Source organism: Lynx rufus, unplaced genomic scaffold, assembly GCF_022079265.1.
Source record: "Lynx rufus isolate CCGP_SWC_20201006 ecotype Redwood Valley unplaced genomic scaffold, mLynRuf1.p SCAF_23, whole genome shotgun sequence".
Lineage (NCBI taxonomy): Eukaryota > Metazoa > Chordata > Mammalia > Carnivora > Felidae > Lynx > Lynx rufus.
In genome coordinates, this window is record NW_025814838.1 from 17,806,594 (window position 1) to 17,821,074 (window position 14,481).

General features: G+C 52.0%; 1 protein-coding gene across 1 annotated transcript in view; it reads right to left on the reverse strand.

The window, feature by feature from the left end:
• The window catches only part of ABAT (4-aminobutyrate aminotransferase), an 87,184-nt gene extending 74,066 nt beyond the window's left edge, over positions 1-13,118 (reverse strand). The window contains exon 1 of the mRNA XM_047087838.1: positions 13,028-13,118. The gene's annotated coding sequence lies outside the window, so the exon portion shown is untranslated. The remainder of the gene's footprint in view (positions 1-13,027) is intronic.
• Between the last annotated feature and the right edge of the window lie 1,363 nt (positions 13,119-14,481).

The following is a 14,481-nucleotide window of genomic DNA, read 5'->3' on the forward strand; positions in this document are numbered from 1 at the left end:
CATATGGGGCTCGCTGCTGTCAGCACAGAGCCTGCTTCAGATTCCCTGTCCCATTCTCTATGTCCCCCCCTGCTTGTGCTCTCTCTCTCTCTCTCTCTCAAAAATAAACAAACATTCAAAAAAAGAGAAATTAAATTGACAGAGAGCTGGAAACAGTCATGTTTGTCCCTTGGATGCTGTGTGGTCTTAGGCAAGTGACTTAAGCTCTCTGGTTTCCGTTTTCTCATCTGTGGAGTGAGGATAACAGCGCCCGCCAGGGTGATGAGCAGAGACGATGACGAGGAGCAAGAGAAGGGAAGGATTCCGGCCCACGGCACCAGGCGCACCCAGAAGGGCCCAGCAGGCAGGACGCGGCTGCCAGGCTGCGGGCAGAAGGGCTCCAGACCTGACGCCGCGCTGGCGGAACCCAGGCAGACCCGCGTGGGAGGGCTGGGCTTGCACGGCTGGCAAAACCGAGACGCTCGGTGCCAGGGGCTAGAGGGAACCGAGCTGTCGCTCTGGAGGTTGCTGCACTACTTCCTCCTGTAAAGAAGCCACCCCAGGGGTGCTGAAAGGGCTCCTGGAACTGCTCTTAATCTGGAAGATTCAAGGAGACTCTTGTTATTTGCTCAGGGTAATTGTTCTTGGTGCATAAAACCCAGCCCTTGAACACAGTTCAAAGGCCTGGAGGCCTGGCCCTGCTCACTGTTCTAATCTCCATGCATATCACCTTCCCCTCCCTCTGAGTCCTGCCAACTGGATCCCATGTCTCTCCTATGCAGGCTTCTGCCTCAGAGCCTTTGCAGATGCTGTTCCCACTATGCCCAAATGCTTTTCCTTTGCTTCTGATTCCTTAATTCCTATTCCACTCATGACGCACCTCCTCCAGGAAGCCTTCCCTGACCCTGTCTCACCAGATCAAATCCCCCTCTTCACACACTCTTGGACCCACAGGCCTCCCTCTCCCTTTTGTGGCACCCCCACATTTACATGGCACCTCTGTTTGTACAATTATTTGGCTCATGTCTGACTGCTTACAAGACCTCAACACTCTTTAAGCTGTACTTAAAACCACATCCCTTGGGGCACCCGGGTGGTTCAGTCGGTTGAGCATCCAACTTCGGCTCAAGTTATGATCTCACGGTTTGTGAGTTCGAGCCCCACATCAGGCTCACCGCTGTGATCACAAATCTGCTTCAGATCCTCTGTCTCCACTTCTCTCTGCTCCTCTCTGGCTTGTTCTCTCTCTCTCTCCCTCTCTCCCTCTCAAAATTAAACATTAAAAAAAAAAGCAACAACAGTAACCCTAACATCACACTGTCTGGCACCGCACTGGGCTCTCCATACATTTTTGATAAATTGTTGGAAGTGTTGACCGGTAAGTCTCTTCGGGGGGCGATCTGGCACATTCTATCATATTCTAAAGCTACCGTAGTTAAGACAACGTGGGGTAAAGACAAACATACCAATGCAACAGAACAGAGAATACAAGAACAGACCTATGCTAATATGGAACACTTGGTTTCTGACAAAGTGGCAGTGATATTGGGCTGGTTACATTATCCCCATGGGAAGAAAAATGTGTTGTGATCCTCCCTAATGCAATATATAAAAATCAACCCTGGGTGGTAGGAGACATAGATCGGAAAGCTTTTCGGAGATAAGAGGGGAGTAACCATGGATGACCTCGAGTTTCTCCAATAGGACACAAAAAGCATTAACCATAAAGGAATGTGAGCTACATAAAAATTAAAAATTCCTATTGCCAAAAGTCACCACTGAAAATGAAAATCACACCACAGGGTAGGAGATATCTGCAAAACCTATAACTGCCAAAGGGACAATTTTACCAAGCATGACAAAAACTCCTACAAAGCAATCAAAAAAATTGACAACTCAAAAGAAAAATGGACTAGAGATATGAACAGGCTAACTTTAGAAAAGAGCAAATCCAAATGACCAAGAAACACATAAAAGAGATGATAAAATTCAGTTAGTAAGCAGGGAAATTAAAAAAAATTAACATTCATTTATTTTTGGGAGAGAGAGAGAGAGAGAGGGAGAGAAAGTGCAAGTGACAGATAGGCAGAAAGAAGGAGACACAGAATCTGAAGCAGGCTCCAGGCTCTGAGATGTCAGCACTTAGCCTGATGTGGGGCTTGAACTCATGAACTGCGAGATCATGACCGGAGCCCAAGTCGGATGCTTAACCGACTGAGCCACCCAGGTGCCCCAGTAAGTAGGGAAAATTTAAAAACCACTATGTACACCCTGGACTACTGGCCAAGAAAGGAAACAAATGGACGATGCTACAAGGTGCAGCATGGATAGATTGCGGATGTCATGGCCTGCAAAAGAAGCTAGACACAACGGAGCACGATGGAAAAAACCAGACAAAACTAATCTGCCACAAAGGACGCATCCTCAGGTGGGACAAGTGCAACTACGGAAGAGCAAGGAAGGGTGGGAGGGACAGGAAGGGGCACCGCAGGGGTAGGATCACGATTGAGAAGGGCACGAAGAACCTGCTGTTTCTTCCTGACCTGGTTCTTGGTCATATGACTGCCAATTTCGTGAAGAAAGACTGAGCTGTTCTTTTTTGTTCGGGGTTGGCTTCTGTACACAAAATACTTTTCAAAGTATTTGGGAAAACAACAACAACAACAACAACAACAACAACAACACACACACGCGCGCGCGCACACACACACACACACACACACACACACACACACACACCCCTTTTGATGTAGCAATTCCACTCCTAGGAATTTATCCCATGGAAATATTCGCACATGTGTGAAATGACTATGATGTATTAAGGATAAAGAACAAAGCACAAAACGGTGACCCTGTGTAAAGTATGGAGCTGCCTCTAGGGAGAGGAAGGGGCCCAAGAGATGTGGATGAGGGAAATTTACTTTTCTCTGTAAATCGAGGTGTATCGCTTGAGTATTTTACCACATGCTACTTTGCTGATTCGGAAAATAAATTAATTATCACTTAAAAACAGAATAAGCACATACAGGGGTGTCTGGGTGGCTTAGCCAGTTAAGCATCTGACTTTGGCTCAGGTCAGGATCTCATGGTTCGTGGGTTCAAGCCCCGTGTCAGGCTCTGCACTAACAGTGAGGAGCCTGCTTGGGATTCTCTCTCCCTCTCTCTCTGCCCACTTAAATGTGCATGCGCATGCACGCTCTCTCTCTCTCTCTCTCAAAATAAATAAATAAATAAATAAAGTTAAAAAGAAAAACAGAACAAGCGCATACAGACTGGGCAGAGGAAGGCATGGGAACAGAGGGATGAGGGATTTTGACTCTCTGAACCTTGGAGGTCTCCAGTGAAACATGTTTGAAGATGGGTTTTGGAGCCAGGCAGGTCTCGGGATCAAGTCCAGTTTCTGGCTCTTCCTACCTCTGACCTTGGGGAAGAGATTTTAAAACTCTCTGATTCTGCCTTCATGCACACAAGACAGCCTTACCACCTGGGTTACTGAGAGCGTTAAGGGAGATTATCCAAACGGAGCCTGGTGTCTGGCAGGTAGAGAGCACTCAACCACGTTCGCCCTTATCATCCCCCCAATAACCAGCAACGTGCTGCCCCAAGACGTATTGTTGCTGCCATTTTACAGATGAGGAAACTGAGGTCCAGACGTCACAATCTCCAGCACCCTGAGCAAGCCGGCACGACACAGCTGCTTTCTGAGTGTGTGACTTTTCCCTGGACCCCATAGGAGCAACCAAGAAACCGACCTCAACCCACGCTCTTACAGCAGGCTGGCGAGGGGGTGCACGTGGCCGAAAGGGATCAGTCACCACAAGCAGTCCGAGTTGTCTGTGGGCGGTGGCTGCCAAAGGAGGTGCTTTGGACTTTCTCTGCCCACCATAGGTCTTATTCAGCGTTTCTGACTTTTCAATTCTGCTTTCTCATTTGCCACACAGCAGCTGTTCCCCCCCAAACTGCCGGTCAAGGGATAAGACATTGTTTTTTAAAAAATTTTTAAGGTTTGTTTATTTTTGAGAGAGAGAGAGAGAGAGAGAGAGAGAGAGAGAGAGAGAGAGCGCACACAAGTCGGGGAGGGGCAGAGGGAGAGGGAGACACAGAATCTGAAGCAGGCTCCAGGCTCTGAGCCGTCAGCACAGAGCCTGATGGCGGGGCTTGAACTCACAAACCGCAAGATCATGACCTGGACTGAAGTCAGACACGTAACTGACTGAGCCACCCAGGCGCCCCAAGTGATAAGACATTATGATTACCCTCGACTGATAAGTAGCAGAGGTCAGAGAGCGTGGGGAGGGGAGGGGAGGGGAGGGCGAGGATGGGGCGGGGCTTGGGATCGGGAGGGCACAGCCAGTGGCATCCACATGGCTCAGAGTCAGGGCTTGGGGCCTCGGAGGCTGTAAGCCTGGGTTTCTCCGCACACACGCTGCTGTTACTCTGAGGGCCAGGTTGAGCCTGCCATCTTCTCTGGGCCTGCATTGCCCACCTCAGCAATCTGACCGGCCTTTCCTCCAGGGTTGTTGCACTCAATGACACGAGCAACTACACAGAAAACCCTTAGAATAACCCTAGCAGCCACTGCATTCTCGGCAAATGCGAGCTGCCTGCTATTTATGGGTGACGGGCTGTCATTAGGTGGGCAGAGACTAAGCTGAAACTCTGTTCCAGGGTCCTCCGAATGTTTCCTCTTGTCCCTCTGGCTTCTCATGACTCTGACAGCCCAGCTCTGAATCCCTCCTGGACCCTGTCCCCGGGTCAGGAGGCCCATGTCCTTGTGTGTGTGGCTCTTCTGTGAGCCCTGCCCTCGGCCCCGGGGAGGACTGTGCACTTAGGCCTGGGGAAGGACGCCAGGCGCGCAAACCCGCATGCAGGCAGTAATTTGCACAAGTGCTCCTTCGTGTGCTCATTTCCAGCCTGTCCCCAGAAGGGCGCTCAGCCTGCAAAGCCAGCAGAGAGCTATTTACAGCTCTGGCCAAGGAGACAGGAGGCAGGCTCTGTTCCCACCCAGGAACGGCCCTGCCACGGTGGCTTGCTCTTTTCGCTGCTTGTAAGAGGCTGTTGGGTCAACCTTGCCCCAGAGGAGCTTTGAGGTCCTAAAAGCTTTTGCTTGGAGGCCAGCGATCTGCCCCAGGGGTTGTCTGGTTCCCTCAGGGAGCTCGTGCTTAAAGGCAAATGGGAGAAGGTGTCCCTGGGTTCCCCCAGGAGAGCTGCCAATGGGTTCTAAACATCTAGGCGCAGGAGGCTTGTCAAAACCATGGACAGCTCTAGCCACTCAACTACCACTCTTGGACAACTGGCCCAGGCCCACCGGCCCACTTTTGTTTTATTAGAACATAGACTCCCCATTCGCTACATTGTCTATAGCTGCTGGACTGTAACTATATGGGTGCAAAGGCTCAAGTATTGACTATCTGCCCCTTTACAAAAGAAATTTGCCAAGCCTTATTCTAGGCGATGTCCCCATCATCTCATCTTTTAACAGGTTTCTCTGTTAAAAGCGACCTATAGTTGGGGTCTGCTCTCCACCCAGCTTCCGGAAGGATCTTTCTCCAGTGCTAATCAAATCAGGTCACATCCTTGCTTAACATCCTTCCGTGGTCCCCTACTGGTCTCTGGTCAAGTCCACTTATTATCATGGGTCACCTGGATGTCTATGATCTCTCTGGCCCTCCAACAGCTTTGCCTCTCCTCACTCACCCATGCTGTGCTCTACCAAAGACCTCCCCCCATCCTCTGAACACAGGTTTTACAGGGGAAAAAAACCGTGCCTCAATGGAGTATCAGGCATTATCTGTGTACAGGACAAACTTTCAGGTTATCTGATTTCTAGCCTTGTTCACTCTCTTTGAGCTATTTTCCCCAAAGCTTTGTAAGTTGCAGGAAATGGATACACAAGCAAATTCTGTCTTGTCCAATCATTTCCCCCTTGCATTTGCAGTTCATTTCAATATTCCTTTCCTCCACATACATAGTTGTGCTTTAGTCGACTTTGCCTTTGGGCCAGTTCTAACATCTGCCGGTTCCCTCACTGAACGAGCTTAAAACAATCTTGAACAAGTGTTCCTTTTTGCATCTGCACGGGACTCATGGTTTTACCCCCCCCCCTTTTTTTTCCCCTGAAGATTTCAACAGTTTCCCACAAAGTCTCTGAGCTTCTGTTCACGTTATCTCCGTCAAGAACACCTTGCCTGCCCTTTCTTCCTGAAATTTCTTCCCCAGCATCCCCAGGGTTTCTCTGAGTTCCAGCCTCTATGTGGCCCCAGCCTTCCCCGGGGACACATCTCGCTGAATGGCAATCGTTCTGGGTCTGTCTCCGCACAGGCAGCCTAGAGGATCCTCCGGTGTGAGCAGCTGGGTCTCCATCTCTCCCCCGTCACACGCACACACACGCCTAGTAATGCACAGGACACGTGAGAGTTGTACAATAAACGGACACGTTAATGAATGAATGAACGTCAGACTGCCCACCTAGGCAGAAGCCACTGAGGGTGACACCTTGTTCTCTTTGCTCAATACCGTCTACACGATGCCGGGGTCTGGCATCTGCTAAGCGCCCAATTAATACTTGTTGGATAAATGAAAGAATACACTTACATTCTGGTTCTTGGCCTACTTTTTCAGCAATCTCCCATTTCTCCACTTTGGAACAGCAAAGCCAGCAGCTTCAGGCCAGTGCCCTCCCACCCCGTGATTCCGCGTCTCGCCACCGTTGACACTAAGCCTCTCCGGGTGCTCCTCCCCAGTTTCCATTCTGCTTCACCGTAGTCGCGACCCTGAGCAAGGTACCGCCCCTCTGGGCCTCTGTCTTCCCCTGCACGAAGCCATCAGTTCAGACATTCCAGGCGATAAAGTGGTAAGGCAAAGGTAGGACCGACCAATAATGCCTGAATGATGTTCCGGCCCAGATACCATTTACCTTGGAACAGATGCTGCCGGAGTAACTCATCAGCAAAGCTACGCCGGGCTTAGCTCCTGAGTTGTGAGGGCAATAGAGAAGTCCTAGCACAAGCTTCCCAAACTCGAATGTGACCATGAGTCCCGCCTCCCCCAACCCCCACCGACTGCCAACCTGGGATAATGTTAAAATGTAGATTTGCATTCTGTAGGCCTGTGAGGGGCCCAAGAGTCTGCATCTTCTTTCTTTCCTTATTTCTTTCTTCCTTTCTTTCTTCCTTTCTTCCTTCCTTCCTTCCTTCCTTCCTTTCATGTTTATTTATTTTTTTTAAACGTTTTTTTTTTTTTTTTTTTTTTTTTTTTTATTTTTGGGACAGAGCGAGACAGAGCATGAACGGGGGAGGGGCAGAGAGAGAGGGAGACGCAGAATCGGAAACAGGCTCCAGGCTCTGGGCCATCAGCCCAGAGCCCGACGCGGGGCTCGAACCCACGGACAGTGAGATCGTGACCTGGCTGAAGTCGGACGCTTAACCGACTGCGCCACCCAGGCGCCCCTCATGTTTATTTATTTTTGAGAGAGACAGAGCGTGAGCAGGGAAGGGGCAGAGAGAGAGGGAGACAGAGAATCTGAAGCAGACTCCAGGCTCTGAGCTGTCAGCACAGAGCCCAACATGGGGCTCAAACTCAAGAACCGTGAGATCATGACCTGAGTGGAAGCTGGGTGCTCAACTGACTGAACCACCCAGGAGCCCCAAGGGTCTGCATCCTACTGAGCACCCAGATGTCGTGATGCTGCTGGGCTCTGTACCTTGCTTTCAGCAGCAAGGTGCTAGGACACAATGGGTCGCAGCTTTGAAGAAATTCTCAGTGTGGCCAAGGGACAGACTTCCAGCCTGCTGTCAATAGTTCAAGGCAGTAAATGTGAGCACCTAAATGGGAGACGTTGGGAGTTAAGCCTATAGACCTCTGAGGACAGACAGATTAGCAAGGTTGGGGAGTCTGGTGCAGGGATGTCAAAGAACATGGAAACTAGGCTCAGAGCATTCTGCCAGGCCCGCGATTCTACTGAATCATCAAGTCTGGTGGTGGGGCCCACCAATCTGTGTGTTAACAAACCCTCCAGGGGCGTCTTATGCTCAAGTGCGAGAACTACCGTGCCACGCAGAGAGAAAGGGGTAGAATATTCCAGTTTGAAGAACAGTGTCTTGTTTGCCCACAGGAGAATTTCGGGCACGTGTCTGGGCTTTGTAAATTGCATTCGTTTATTCATCCATCCATTCGTACACTCCTCCATCAATTTATCCAACCGAAAAGTGGTCGGGTCCATGCATCCCTGCACCCATCAACCCATCCACTCACCCACCCAACATCCAGCAAGTATGTCCTGAAACGCCCACCATGAACCCTCTTAGGCACAAGAGATATGACTGAAATTGCAGATACGCAGATGTCTCTTAGCCTCTAAACCAGTGATTCTCAACCAGGGAGAACAAGTTTGCCCCCATAGGACATTTGGCAAAAGCTGGACACATTTTTGGTTGTCACACAGGGGTGGAGGCACTACTGGCATCTGGTGGGGTAGGGGCCAGGGATGATGCCAAGCATCCTGCCATGCACAGAACAGCCCCCCACAGCACAGTTAATAGTGTTGAGGTTGAGAAGCTTTTCTCTAGACCGTGAGCCCCTTGTGGGCAGTAACTGTATTGTAGTCCCCTGGGTCTCCCAAGGTCACAAGACAGTGCCCGACCCACAGGAGCTGAGCAGATGTTTCCATGCAAGAGGAAAACGCGCAACACAAAAATACACTCATGTCTATAAAGAGCTCTGAAAACTCAACAACAAAAAGACAACCCGATTCAAAAATGAGCAAGGGGCTTGAATAGACATTTCTCCATAGAAAATCTACAAACAGCCAACAAGCAGCTCATGAGTCACTAGAGAAATGCAAATCAAAACCACCATGAGGTATTGCTTCACATATGCTAGAACGGCGGTAACAGTGATAATAACAACAATAACGATAATAATAATAATGAATATAATTGGAACACAACCAGCGTTGGTAAGGATGTGGAAGTACTGGGCCCCTTGCACACCTACTGGCGTGAATGGAAAATGGCGTCTCTTGGAAGTTCCTCAAAAGGTCAAAAGAGGAATTACCATGTGGCTGATCACATGACCGAGGAGTTCACTTGCAGGCTGATGAGCCCAAAGAACTGAAACCAAAACCTGTACATACGCATTCTTAGAAGCAGAAAAGGCCAAAGATGGGGAAATGAAATGCTGAGGGGGTCTAGTGGTCATGGAATGAGGCCATCGTGCTGGTAGAAGCCCAGTCCAGCTGCACTCGTCCAACCCCCCGGGCCCACTGGGAGTTTTAGAAGGAGCTCCCTCAAGGCCCAGGCAGAGATTCGGCCTGGGGCCTGGGGCCTGGGGCCTGGGGTGGGGAGGCCTCAGCTTCCTGTCTCCAGAACTCTGAGGCTCCAGAACTCTGAGTTTCAGCAGCTGGAACTGCTGGTGTGAATGCTTTCCCCAGAGAAAGGGACGGGTCCAGGCAGAAATGTGCCTGATGCTGGGGCCGGGGGCTAGGCTTCTCCAGCGGCGGGGTCGAGGCTAAGGGCCCCAGCCTGGGCTTCAGGACTGGGCCTGAGTCCCAAGCCCGTATTTCCTGGCTGAGTGACCTAGATAGAGCAAGTCTGTCAACCTCTGTGTGCTGTGCTTTGCTCATTTTTACTCTTGTGTCCATCTACCTGTGTGCACGAGTGAACATTTCTAGAAGAAGGAGAGCTGGGCCAAAGGGCATGCAGCTTGAGTTCTGGAAGAGATGGCCAGATGACCTTCCAAAGAAGGCTCCAGAACCAGGTTATTTCTGAAACTCTTGCTGGAATCAACATTTCTTTGACCTCTAGCAGGGAAGGGAGTAATGCCCTTAGACAAGCCATGTAACCTCGGTGAGGCTTGGTTTTGCTCATCTGTAAGATGGGAGACCCAGAGCAATGCACAGGAGGCGCTCTGGAGGTAGCAAAGGGCTTTTAAAAAATTTTTTTTTAATGCTTATTTATTTTTGAGAGAGAGAGACAGAGTGTGAGTGGGAAAGAGGCAGAGGGAGAGAGAGACACAGAATCTGAAGCAGGCTCCAGGGCTCGAACTCGTGAACCATGAGATCATGACCTGAGCTCAAGTTGGACACTCAACCGACTGACCCCCCCCCGGGCGCCCCAGCAAAGTATTATTTAATACAAAGGATTGAGATTCTCATTAACACTGGGAGGCTCAGTGGCTGGACACCACCCCCCTCCATCGTGCAGAAAGCAGAGAAGGGAGCCCGACCGAGCAAGGGGAAGGAATGTGTTTTAAGTCAAGCATCAAGGGTATGCAAGACACATGCGGTAGTGGGAGGGGTGGGTGTGATTCTGCCCCCCAGGGGACAGCTGGCGATGGCTGGAGACAGTTTAGGGGCCTAACTAGAGAGGTTTCTACTGGCACCTAGTAGCTAGAGGGGCAAGAATGATGCTAAACATCCTCGGTGCACAGGACAGCCCCTGACACTGACAATTATTCCGCCCCCAATGTCAGCACTGCTGAGGATGAGAAGGCCTGGTCTACAGCTCTCTCTCCTCTGAGGCCTACCCGCCAACAACCTCATTCAGAAGTAAGGAAACTGAGGCTCAGAGAGGGAGTGACTTTGCCCAAGGTTCCCCCGCCAGCAGGAGGCAGGAGTCAACTCTTGGCTCCCCCTGACTTTATGGTCCGCGGTCCTAAAACACAAAGGTTTTATGACTTTGCACTTGAAATCACAATCATTGCTCCCACCCATTTGCAGTAGCAGCTACGCACATGACGAGGATTAGCTCATTTTATGTGGATATAAGATTAATAATCTCCTCAAGATCACACACCAAGGAGCAGATTTGGGTTCCAGACCCAAATAAGAGGGGTCCAGAGACAGATCTCTTGCCCCCTGTGCAGGCCAGTTGCCCTGATGCTCTGAACTTTCGCCTTGGCACCTTGGACCTGGCTCCCTGCTTTAAACTGGAGCATGACAGCCAACCCTTTGGCTGGAGGTGGCAGGGGTGGGGGGAAGGGAGGGAGAAGCCCCCACCTCAAGACCCTCCCATGTGCAGGGACCCAGTCGCTGTTGCCCTGCTGGGTGGTTCTGGAGAGGCTGCTGCTGCCCGTTCCAGCTTCTGCCCCATCCGGTGGCTCAGGAAACACAGCCATGCTCTGAGCGGGGACAGGAGACTGCTGTAGGGTGGGCTCAGTGCCATGATCACATGGGGTGAGCGGTGAAGTGCAGACCCCCAGGAAGAGATTCTACAAGGTGGCCTGTGGGGTGGGGGGGCAGTGCTGAGTTCCAGCTCTGCTCCTTCCCACCTCCGTGACATTCTCAGAGCCCCTGTGCCTCCTCTGACAAGCCGAGGGGCCAGTGCCAGCAGGCCCAGTTGTAAACGTGAGGCCTGGAGCCTGTGTCCTGGACCCCAGCACCCCACGATCCCTGGAAAGACTGTGACCAGATTTGCCACCCACTGGCCGGATGACCTTGAGCAAGTGTCTTCCCCTCTTTGTGCCTCTGTTTGCTCAACTGTCAAATGAGGGAGCAGATCTTTAACCAAGAAGCCCTTTGGGGCTTTGGCACTCCAGACTTGCCTCCCCCCGAGGCTGACCTCTTTGGGCCTCCCGGACACACATTTCTCCATACCCCATATCCTGCGTGCAGGTGTAAAGAGTAAGGCAAAGCTCCTCACCTTTCTCCTTCCTGTCCTCCACCCTGGCCTGCCAGATAAGAGCTGGTTCCGGCCCCCCTCAGGTCACCAACACCCTGACCCTTGGCCCAACAATGGCAACATTGTATCCGGATGGTTCCTGCAGCATCTGCCTCCTTTGGACGAGTGCCCAGGGAGTTCCACTGAGCAGTGCCCACTGGAGCTGGAGGGAAGGGGAGCCCCAGGGAGCAAGCTGGGCCCCCCTCTTTGCATCTGACACTCCCTTCTCCAGGGAGCCTGGACTGCCTCAGGGGAGAGTATCCTGAACACTAGCGGTGGTCCTGTTGCCTTTAGGGGCCATCTCTGCTGTCAGAGTTCAGAGGGTACTAGAATGGCCCCTAGGCTCAGGATCCTGACTTTAAGGGCTTCATTCTTACTCAACATCCTCTGGTCCTATCTGTGGCCCAGGGGGTGTGGGGGGGGGGGTGGGGGGGAGAGGGGAGGTGGGATGGAAACAGGTGGAGCAGTGAGGTGTGGGGGTACAGTCGGGGAAGGACTGGGTTCCGGAGGGGCAGGGAGAGTGGGTGGAGGGTGTTCATGAGTGGGGAGTGCTTGGAAGGGTTAGAGGGAGGTGGAGTCAGGTGGGTGACTTGGTCCAGATGGGTGGCCAGCTCCTTGTCCTGTTTCTGAGTATGAAAGGCCCTCACCTTGCATCTGTTGGAGGAAGAGGGTACCTCCCCCAAATGCTTTTACTGTGCTGGTGTCTGAGGCAACCATGTCTCCATCATGGGTGGGAAGGGGGTCATGGGCGGGGTGGGGGAGGGGGAGGGAATCCTCCACATCCGAAGGCAAATCTCAGAGTCCAGTTTGGGAAGTGGGGTACACAGGGTGGTCCCTGTTGGGTGTGAGGGGCTTCATGTGAGACATACTGAGTCTCTGCCCTCATATTTCCTGGTCTTAAGGAGGGGCTTATTTCCCAGGACATCTGGGGGGGCTTTCGTTTTCCACGGAGGGAGGGTCCTGTTATCTACGTGCTGAGAAGACCCCCACCATTCACAAGCGAGGGTGGAACAAGAGATCCAAACTTAGTTTCCGAGGGAGGCGGAAGGTGCATCCATCTCCGAAGAGATGAGAGGGGCCCTAGATACGCGTGGAGGCTGGACCCCACTTTGGGGGGGGGGGGTGCATATTCCATTGCAAGGGGTAAACCAAGCAGGGGAATCCTACCTCTGGAGCCTGGGGCCCGGAGGAAGAGCCCTTTTCTTTTGGGAATTGGAAGCTATTTTCCTCTCTGGGAGGTGAAAGACCCTCTCCTTTTACGGGGAGGGGACCCGCGTCTCGAGAGGATGAGGGCCCCGTTTCTGGGAGAAGACGCCCCGTTTTTGCTCCCTGGGGGCAAGGCCATCACGGTGGACGGGCCCGCCCCACGCTACCCGGCGCCTGGCCCTTACCTCCAGGCCCGGGCTCCGGTCTGCGGACTTCGGTGTGCCGGGCGCCGACTTGAGGCTCCTGCGCTCTGAGCTCCGGGTGCGTCCGGTCTCTGCCCCACTTCCCCCAGCGACTCGCGGGGTTTCCTGGCTCCGCCGAGCCGCGCTGGCCAATCAGCGCTGCCGGCCCCGGCCCTCGTTCGCGCCGCAGCCAATGAGCGCGCCCGCCACGGGCCACCGCCCCCGGGGGGAGGGGGAAGGCAGGGCGGGGGCAGAGTCCGGCCTCCGGGGGCGGGGGAGCCGGGGGCCTGGAGGAGGGACCTCGAGGGCCGGGGAGCGAGGGTTGGGGCTGTGGAGGAGGAGGCTGAGGAACCCCACCAGGCCGGAGGGGAGCCTAGCGAATGCGGGGTGGAGGACGGCTCCATAGGTTGATTTAACCTAGACCTTAATTACCTCCTGTCCCCTTTCCTGGGTCCTGGGGTCTGCGGGTGAGTGTAGCTGCCCCCCGCGTTCTGGCTCTGGAACCCTAGATCCAGAGTCAGAATCCGTAAGATGCCCTGCTCCTCTCCGCCTCCTAGTGCGGGCGCTCAGGGCCCTCTCCATCAGCCCTCGGAGCTGCCCCTTAACACCTCACTTAACACCTCCTGGCCCACCAGCTCTGCAAGACAGATGGCTTGTGCATGCTGGAGGCAACGCTAAGAGCACTGGACTAGAAGTCCATGGTTCTGTCTGCGTGATCTAGGTCGGGCCACTCCACCGATCCGATCCTCAGTTTCCTCAAGAGTAAATGAAGACAATAGTGGTATGGTAGTACCTCCTTCATGGCTGCAAATGAGACTGTAGAGGTGGTGAAGGTGCTCTTACAAAAAATTAAAATGCCCTATCAAAGCTAGGTAATACTAATGTGTGAATGAGTAATAGCCCAGGAGCTTTCTAAAGGTATTTGGAGAGAGAATGCATTCATTCATTCAGTGGTAGAGTCAAAGACACAGAAACTGCCCATCAGAACAACATGAGATCACCAGGTGCTCACAATGATTGAATGAATGGAAATTCCAGACCCTAAAAGGCCAAGAAAGAATACGGCTTGGTTTTCCCTACTCATCCTGATCACTAATTATTTCCCTAGTCTGCAGATATCTTGCGGAAACCTGAGGTCCCACCTTTCTGCTTTCGCGCAATCCAAGCTGCCCTGTCTCTGGTTAGGCAAGGAAGACTGTGTTCCTAGAAATTAAGGAACTAGATAAATATAAAACAAATAACTAAGTAAATAAAAAACAACCAAAAAACCCTACCTGCCCTCTAGTATGGCCTATGACCATAGGGACCAAAAAGAAACAATAAATAAGAATCATTCAAAGGAACAGACAGAAAATTGATCCAAGGTTTTGCTGAAATTAAGAGAGCTTTGCCAATCTCTTTGGTATGTTAATCCTGCCATCTTGCTTGCAGAACTTTGTGAGGGTTATAAATCTAGC